We start from the raw sequence: 9,691 nt of genomic DNA on the forward strand, positions 1-9,691 counted from the left end.
TACAATGCTATTTTAGCTGAAACCATGTTATAGATCGCGTATGACCCCAAAATGGAATATTTGCCACGTCAAGGGAAAATATAATTAAGTATTTTATAGAATGGATTCAAAGCATTAATTTTATTTTTATGATAATATTCTTTATATCAACGGAAAGCAGAAGTAACTGACTTCACTGAACGGGCAAGACCAGACTCAGTTTGACTAATCAGAAGAAGGTCATCCGTATAAGCCAGATATGAGATATCAGATGGTCCTAGTAGGCACGTAGTCAATATTTTTGATAATACATCTTCAATACAAGCATTAAAAATATACTGAGAAAGAACTCCCTCATGTGTTACACCGCAACGAACAGGGATATGACCAAAATAAGAATTATCTAATGGCTTAAGGTGAAGGTAAGAATAGGGGTACCAAAAACGAAGCACGTAAATTACCGATTGATTTACTCCTATCTGGCGTAACGCTGTCCATGCTTGAGTATACACCGTCAAATGCTTTAGAAAAGTCTAGGGTTGCGAAATGAAGTACGTGACGAGTGCGATGGGTATCCTTTAATAAAGAAGTCAAAGCACGGTGAGCATGCTGACAGCCTAGCCCAGATCTAAAACCAAATTGATTATCCTCATTTAGAGCAAGCTTAGTGATATAAGGCAGTAGGAGGCGTTCAAAAAGTTTGCTAAGAGTACAAGCTACCGTTATGACCTATAAGAACTACAATAAACCGGGTCTTCTTCTTTTTTTGAAGTGACGTGACGCTACCGTATAAGAAAGAATCTGGCACACACGAACTACTAAAACACATATGAAAAAACAGTTGGAGATGAGATGCCACTTCAAAAGAATTAGCAACAAGATTAAAAACACTGATCCCTTCAATATCCAAAGATTTTGATTTTAAACCCTTAATACGTTAATTTGGAAAAATTAAAAAAATTTAGGTATTTTTAACTTAGGAACGAGTGACCGGATCTTAATGAAATTTGATATTTAGAAGAAACTCATATCTCAGAGCTCTTATTGAAATTCCACCGAGATCTGTTGACACTGGGGGGAGTTGGAGGGGGAAATCAGAAATCCTAGAAAACGCCTAGAGTGGAGGAATCGGGATGAAACTTATTGGGTAGAATGAGGAAATGCTGTAGATATGTGATTGATATAACCGTACTAGATTCGCTCTCTTTGGGGGAGTTAGGGGGTAGGGTTCAGTGCTTTGGTGAGTTGGGTGCTTCTGGACGTGCTAGAACGATGAAAATTGGTAGGCGTGTCAGAGAGCTGCACAAATTGACTTGATAAATTCGTTTCCCCCGATTCGACCATCTGGGGGGCTGAAGGGAGAGGAAAAATTAGAAAAAATGAGATATTTATAACTTACGAGTGGGTGATCGGATCTCAATGAATTTTGATATTTAGAAGGACATCGTGACTCAGAGCTTTTATTTTAAATCCCAACCGGCATTAAGCCTCTGATTTTCCTTTTAAATCAATCTATTGATTCTTCGAATTTTACTAGAGCTCATACCATATGAGCTTTTGGCTCTTGGCTCGTCCGGCCTCGTCACAAGTGCCATATGACCTCTTAGCTCTTTTTTAAGAGTCAAAGGGATCGAAAGGTAATCATCCCCCCCCACGTTCATTTTTCCTCAAATACATCAGAAATACAGTTTTGTGATAGGTATTTTGCACAAAAAAAGTTTGAAGATCATATGACAAGGCTCACTGGGCTGACGCAATCCCCCAGAGTCAGGGGGCAATGGTTGTAAACTATGTTTCAGGGGTATATAAGGTTTTTATGGAGGATATGGTCATCTAAAATATGGATGGGACTCATTAATTCGGAAACTAGAGGCTCTAGTGCCCTTTTTTAAGAGTCAAGTGAATGAAGGGCAACTATACGCTCCCGAGGCCATCATTCCCCAGAACCCTCTGATCAAAACTTCAATGGAGCCATTTTATTCAGCATAGTTAAAAAGTCCAGTAATGATGTCTTTGAAGATTGCAGCCCCCATGGTCCTGAGGGCAAGGATTGCAAGTTTTTCTCCAGGGGCACATACGGTTTTGATGGAAAGGATGGTTGGATAAACTTCAAAAGGGTCTAATTGGAAATGACAAGTTCTATTCGCCTTGTTCAGAGTCAAAATGCTCTCCCTCACGTCCTATTTTCCCCAAATTTACTAGATAAAACATTTTAAGATAGCCATTTATTAAAAAAAGTCCAAAGATCACATTCAAGATCCTTAGGTAAAAAATTGCCACTATAACAGGCTTAGAGCATTAACGTAAAGCTTTCAAGGAATACTTAGGTGGAGGTTTAGCTAAATCAAAGCGAACTTTGAGCAGGTAGATTTTCAAAAAGGCAGCAGGACAATATGTCAAGAACGGTTTACACTATTAAGTTAGACACCTTTAGGGTAAGTTGTGACGGGTTTTGAACTAGCCAGAAGGCACTATGTATAGGCTATACTGTTGATAAAACCACTACAGTTACTGTTACTAATGACGCTTTGGGTATTATGGTAACAGTTTTAGGGAATCTTTAGGGGGGGGGGTAGTCAATTAAACAAAAAAAGTAGGAACGCAGGTATTAAATGGGCATATAAACAATAACATATATATCACCGCTCTATAGTTGCTAGAAATATGATTGGAATTTTTAAAGCGGCTAATTCAATTGGAAATTAAAAGTTTCATTTTTATTTTTAAGTGTCAAAAGAGACTGAAGGGTAAAGCCTTCCTTCTAAGCCAATTCGTTTTCCAAACACATCCCACCAAAATTTTGAGACAGCTATTTTGTTCAGTATAGTAGAATGGTCCATTAACTATGTCTCTATGGATAATGGGCAGATCAACCTCCCCCTCTCACAAATTTTGCAATTGGTCCATTAGGCCTTAAAACTAAACGTTGATTTGAAACAAAATCAAAAGGCCCTGAGTGTATGGTTGCCAATAAGAAACCTCAGCACTACATCGAGAACGACTGGGGGTATTAACGGGGCTACGACTGTTACTATTTTTGCTCTTCCAATATAACACTACTACTAATAGCAACTCACCGCAGCTCCAAGCCAACTGAGGCCAACACACCCACGCACGCTCCTCTTCCATCCTAATCTATTCAATTCTCCCTCTTTCCACCCTCACAGGGAAGTTCTCATTTCTTTTAAATTTTTCTTTATGGCTTCTTCCCACTCCCACTGCTGGCAACCTGCTTTCTGTTTAGCCCTAGACGGCTAACCGAAAAGGACAATGTTCAGCAAACTCTCATCCTTCATCTGCTGAACGTGCATCTCAACATTTCTCTTATTATTGCCTTAGAAAGCAGGATTGAACCACCATTTTGAAGCACGAAATACGGTCAGTCAGCCGGGTACCAGAACAATCCGTAGGCACTTTCAATGGAAAACATCTAGCAAATATTCATCTTCTTTGCTTCTTTAGCTGCCACTTTTCTAATCCTGGTTTACATACTTATCTTCCCATTCCTGTAAAAAACACCATGGGCCTTGGCTATTCTACTTTTAACATCTTCACTGCTCCCGCCTTATTTGCTAATAATTCTGCAAAGGTAATACGAAACCATATGCTAACCTCAAATCCTACTTTAACCGCAGCAGTGATATTCTTGTTCATAGCACTAATTGATGTAATGTAAATAATCTGATATACTATAAAAGGATAAAACCTTCACTAAAGCTCTTCTATCAGCAAAATTGAAAATTTGCTCATAATCTATAAGAATGAGGACCAAAGATGTTTGATAACTCAGGCCCTTCTCAATTATAAACCTAAGAGTGAAAATTTGGTGGACACATCCTCTACCTTTTTCTAAAACCACTTTCTTCTTCTCTTATAATTAAATTTAAAAAAACAAGTTTTTTTAAATGAAAGTAAGGAGCGACATTAAAACTTAAAACGAACAGAAATTACTCCGTATATGAAAGGAGCTTTTCTTCCTCAACGCCTCCCTCTGTACGCTAAGGTTTGACTCTTTCTCTTAGCTCTACTTTCTGAAAAAGGAAAAAACTTTAGCGTAAAGAGCGGGGCGTTGAGGAAGAAAAGGCCCTTTCATATACGGCGTAATTTCTGTTCGTTTTAAGTTTTAATGTCGCTCCTTACTTTCATTTAAAAAAACTTGTTTTTTTATTTAATTTCTGGACGTTTTTTAATTCATGCATGTTTTGATCTTGGCTCTCCGCACATAAATAATTAAAACGATATTTGCATATTAATTTTCTTTTTGGCTAAATGGCTTTCTCGTAGTTTTAATCGGAAGATTTTGAGAAAAAATGAGAGAGGGAGGGAGCCTAGCTGCCCCTCTAATTTTTTGATTACTTAAAAAAGGCAACTAGAACTTTTAATTGTTTTACGAACATTTTCATTAGTAAAAAAATATACGTAATTTACGAATTAACTTACGTAACGAACTTCTATATTCGTATATTTTTATTGCGTATATAAGGGAGTTCACCCCTCGTCGATACCTCGCTCTTTACACTAAAGCTGAAATTCTGTCCCAATTCCTTAAGAATGACCCTTGAATTACAAAGGCCGTAGAATAAATAGTTGAAATTACTAAAAATACTTTCGCGTAAAGAGCGAGGTATTACGAGGAGGTAAACTCCTCATATGCGCAATAATTTCTCCCCGTTTTAAGTTTTAATGCTGCTTCTCACTTTCAGTAGAAAAAACTTCTCATATTTGCGACAAGCTTGAAAGCTTACCGTATTTGGTATTAATAAATAAATAAATAAATATTTATTTTTTCCTTGTTTTTTTAAATAATGCAAAAAAATCCTGCGCCCCCTTCATTGAAAGTCTCTTCCCCCATGAGAAGTTTTTTCCATGGAAAGATCCTCCCACGTGCCCCCCCCTCCCACCTCAACTCTCCCTCCCAAACCAAAAAAAATCCCCGTGAAAACGTCCATACACTTCCCAGTAACCATTACTATATGTAAACACAGGTCAAAGTTTGTAACTTGCAACGCCTCCCAGGGAGACTGCGGGGTAGTAAGTTGTCCCCGAAGACATAGTTATTAGGTTTTTTGACTATGGTGAATAAAATGGCTGTCTCAGAATTTTGATCCGGTGACTTTTGGGAAAAAATGAGCGTGGGAGGGGGCCTAGGTGCCCTCCAATTTTTGGTCACTTAAAAAGGGCACTAGAACTTTTAATTTCCGTTAGAATAAGCCCTCCCGCGACATTCTAGGACGACTGGGTCGATACGATCACCTCTGGGGAAAAAAAACAACAACAAAAAACAAATAAACACGCATCCGTGATTTGTCTTCTGGCAAAAAATATGAAATTCCACATTTTTGTAGATAGGAGCTTGAAACTTCTACAATAAGGTTCTCTGATACGCTGATCTGATGGTGTGATTTTCGTTAAGATTGTATGACTTTTAGGGGGTGTTTTCCCCTATTTTCTAAAATGAGGCAAATTTTCTCAGGCTCGTAACTTTTGATAGGTCAGACTAATCTTGATGATAGTTATATATTTGAAATCAGCATTAAAATGCGATTTTTTTTTTATGTGGCTGTTGGTATCAAAATTTCATTTTTTAGAGTTTGGTTACTATTGAGCCGGGTCGCTCCTTGCTACAGTTCGTTACCACGAACTGTTTGATTGTGTCAACAGCAGTGTCAAAAAATATCATATTAATAAATAATTTGCCATCTATAGAGACCAGACTAGTGCCTCGACAACTATCAAACTTACTTTTATCACCTTTCTTATACAGTGGTTTAATTAGGGTACACCTAAAATCACTAGGTACTTCCCCTTTTTCAAAAATCATTCTCATAATCTTTAGTAACTTATTTTTAACCTCAGAGCCACCATATTTAAGAAACTCAATTACCACACTATAAGCCTTTGGAGCCTTATTATTTTGTTAATGCTGTTAGTACAGCATTAACTGTTAGTGCTGTTAGTACATACTTCACATCCAAGGCATTACCAACTTTTTCATTTTCCTCTATATCTTTTCTTGCATCTATATCTTGGTTGGGTATATTCTCAAAATGTTCTGTCAGTCTTGCTTTAGCTCTTTCCCTATCACTAATTGTGGTCCATTCCTATATTTAGTTGGAACAAGTCTGGATTGACTATTGACTGCTCCCTTCAGTTTATTAACACGCCAGTAGAATATTTTAAAATTATGCCGTCTAGTTGCATCTTCCAGATCCTCGACATTTTCATCCATGGCCTCCACTTCACATCTCCTCAGTTCATGTTTTAATGCCTTCCCAATTTTTTTTACATTCGTTTTGTTTCCATATCATCTATAACTCAGATAATTCTTACTTAAACCCCTTCTCCTCTCTATTAAACATAAAGCTTTTTCATTATTATTCCATGCTAATATTCCAACTATCCGGGAGTTAGTTTCTATTCCTTCACCAAATACGCTTAGGCTAGGATACCATCTATCCCTATTTTTCCTGATCTGGGCGTAGAAATCTCGCAATAAAAACACCATATTTCTACCTGTGACCCTGTCTATCAAACAGTTCGTGGTAACGACCTGTAGTAAGGAGCGACCCGGGTCAATAGTAACCAAAACTCTAAAAAAGGAATTTTGATACCAATAGCTACATCAAAAGAATCGCATTTTAATGCTGATTTTAGATATATAAGTTTAATCAAGTTTAGTTCTGCCCATCAAAAGTTACGAGCCTGAGAAAATTTGCGTTATTTTAGAAAATAGGAGAAAACACCCCCTAAAAGTCATAGAATCTTAACAAAACTACACCATCAGATTCAGCGTATCAGAAAACCCTGCTGTAGAAGTTACAAGCTCCTATCTACAAAAATGTGGAATTTTGTATTTTTTGACAGAAGGCAGATCACGGATGCGTGTTTATTTGTTTGTTTGTTTTTTTTGTTTTGTTTTTTTTCTTTTCCAGGGGTGATCGTATCGACCCAGTTGTCCTAGAACATTGCGAGAGGGCTCATTCTAACAGAAATGAAAAGTTCTAGTGCCCTTTTCAAGTAACCAAAAAATTGGAGGGCACCTAGGCCCCCTCCCACGCTAATTATTTTCCCAAAGTCAACAAATCAAATTTCTGAGATAATGACTTTATTCAGCGTAGTCGAAAAACCTTGTAACTATGTCTTTGGGGACGACTTACTCCCCCACAGTCCCCGTGGGAGGGGCTATAAATTGCAAATTTTGACCAGTGCTTACATATAGTAATGGATATTGGAAAGTGTACAGGCGTTTTCAGGAGGATTTTTTGGTTGGGGGGAGGGGTTGAGAAGAGGAAGATATGCTGGGGGAACTTTCCATTGAGGAATTTGTCATGGGGGAAAAAATTTCCATGAAGGGAGCGCAGGATTTACTAGCATTACTAAAAAAACAATGAAAAAATAAAGATGAAAAAGTTTTTTCAGCTGGAAGTAAGGAGCAGCATTAAAACTTAAAGCGAACAGAAATTATTACCCATATAAGGGGCTCACCTCCTCCTAATACCTCGCTCTTTACGCTAAAGTATTTTTAGTAATGTTAACTATTTATTCTAAGGCTTTTGTGATTCAGGAGTCATTCTCAATGAATTGGGACAAAATTTAAGATTTAGTGTAAATAAAAAGAAAACAAATAAAAAGAAAACATGAGAATAAAAAGTTCTTTACGTAAGCTAATTTATAAGTTACGTATATCTTTTACCAATAAAAAGATTCGTAAAAAATTAAAAGTTCTAGTTGCTTTTTTAATCAACCAAAAAATTGGAGGGCAACTAGGCTTCCTCCCCCGCTCTTTTTTTCTCAAAATCATTCGATCAAAATTATGAGAAAGCCATTTAGCCAAAAAAAAATATGCAAATTTCGTTTTAATTATTCCTCTGCGGAGAGCCAAAATCAAAGCATGCATTGATTCAAAAACGTTCAGAAATTAAATAAAAAAACAAGTTTTTTCAACTGAAAGTAAGGAGCGACATTAAAACTTACCTTACCTTAGACCTTGGTTCCTCCTGTGCCACCAGAGGCACCCAGGGCATCCAAAAAGAGCCGCCAGTCGTCCCTCATATGTGCTGCTGCCCAGACGTCTTCCCACTGGGGTTGGACTATCGCATTGATGTGTTTTAGGTCCCGCTGGTACGTACGACGAAGTGTATTCTTCGGCTACCCTCTTCTTCGGGTTCCCTCTGGTTGCCACTCCAGTACAGTTCTGGGGAGTCTATCTCCCGCGATACGGATAACATGCCCCAGGTAGCGCCATTTGGCGTATGACATCTGTTACCAGGGGCTGGCGCGAGATAGACCGAACAGTCTGGTTGGTTATGTGGTCTCTCCAGTTAATGTTCAGTATTCTGCGAAGACAGTTGTTCTCGAAGGCAAGAATCCTCTTTTCTTGGTGTTGGTTTAGTTTCCAACATTCACAGCTATAAAGGAGGGCGGAGATGACGTTACTGTTGAACAGCCTCATTTTCAGTTTCAGGGAGTACTTTTTCGATCGCCACACTGGCTTTAGTCGATTAAAAGCTCCACTGGCTTGTCCAATCCTAGACTGCACCTCCTTTTCGCTGGATCCAGTTCGTTCGACTGTACTTCCAAGGTATCTAAAATCCACTACCTGTTCTACTGTATTGTCCCCGCCCTTTAAGCCCAGTGGTGAGTCGCTCGTTGCCATGCTTTTTGTTTTGTCCGAGTTGATCTTTAGTCCCAAAAGACTCGCTTTCTCTCGGATTACTTCGAGAAGATCCTGGAGCCTTTCCTTGTTTGCTTCCATCAGGTTGATGTCGTCGGCGAAATCAAGATCTGCTAGTCGTGAAACTTAAAACGAACAGAAATTACTCCGTATATAAAACGGGTTGTCCCCTCTGCAATCCCTCGCTCTTTACGCTAAAGTTTGACTCTTTGCCACAATTCTACTTTTTAAAACAATTAAAAGCTTTAGCGTAAAGAGCGAGGGATTGCGGAGGGGACAACCCATTTTATATACGGAGTAATTTCTGTCCATGGAAAGATCCTCCCACGTAGCCTCCTCCTCCCCTTCAACACGAAAAAGTCCCCCTGAAAACGTGTGTACACTTCCTAATAACCATTGCTACATGTAAACAATGGTCATAGCTTGTAACTTGCAGCCCTTCCCCTTGGGACAGTGGGGGATTAAGTCGTCCTGAAAGACATAATTATTAAGTTTTTCGACTAGGATGAACAAAACGGCTATCTCAGAATTTTGATCCGGTGACGTTGACAAAAAATGAGCGTGGGAGGAGGCCTAGGTTCCCTCCGGTTTTTTGGTTACTTAAAAAGGGCATAAGAACTTTTAATTTCCGTTAGAATGAGCCCTCTTGCGACATTGTAGGACAGCGGTTGATACGATCGCCCCTGGAAAAAAAAAACAAAAACAAAAACAAATAAACACGCATCCGTGATCTGTCTTTTGGTGAAAATTACAAAATTCCACATTTTTGTAGATAGGAGCTTGAATCTGATGGTGTCATATTCGTTAAGATTCTACGACTTTTAGGGGGTGTTTCCTGTTTCCCCCTATTTTCTAAAATATGGCAAATTTTCCCAGGCTCGTAACTTTTGATGGGTAAGACTAAACTTGATGAAACTTATATATTTAAAATCAGCATTAAAATGCAATTTTTTTTATGTAGCTATTGATATCAAGCTTCAATTTTTGTAGAGTTTTGGTTACTATTGAGCCGGGTCGCTCCAGACTACAGTTCGCTAC

This window comes from Artemia franciscana, unplaced genomic scaffold (assembly GCF_032884065.1).
Source record: "Artemia franciscana unplaced genomic scaffold, ASM3288406v1 Scaffold_930, whole genome shotgun sequence".
Classification (NCBI taxonomy): Eukaryota; Metazoa; Arthropoda; class Branchiopoda; order Anostraca; family Artemiidae; genus Artemia; species Artemia franciscana.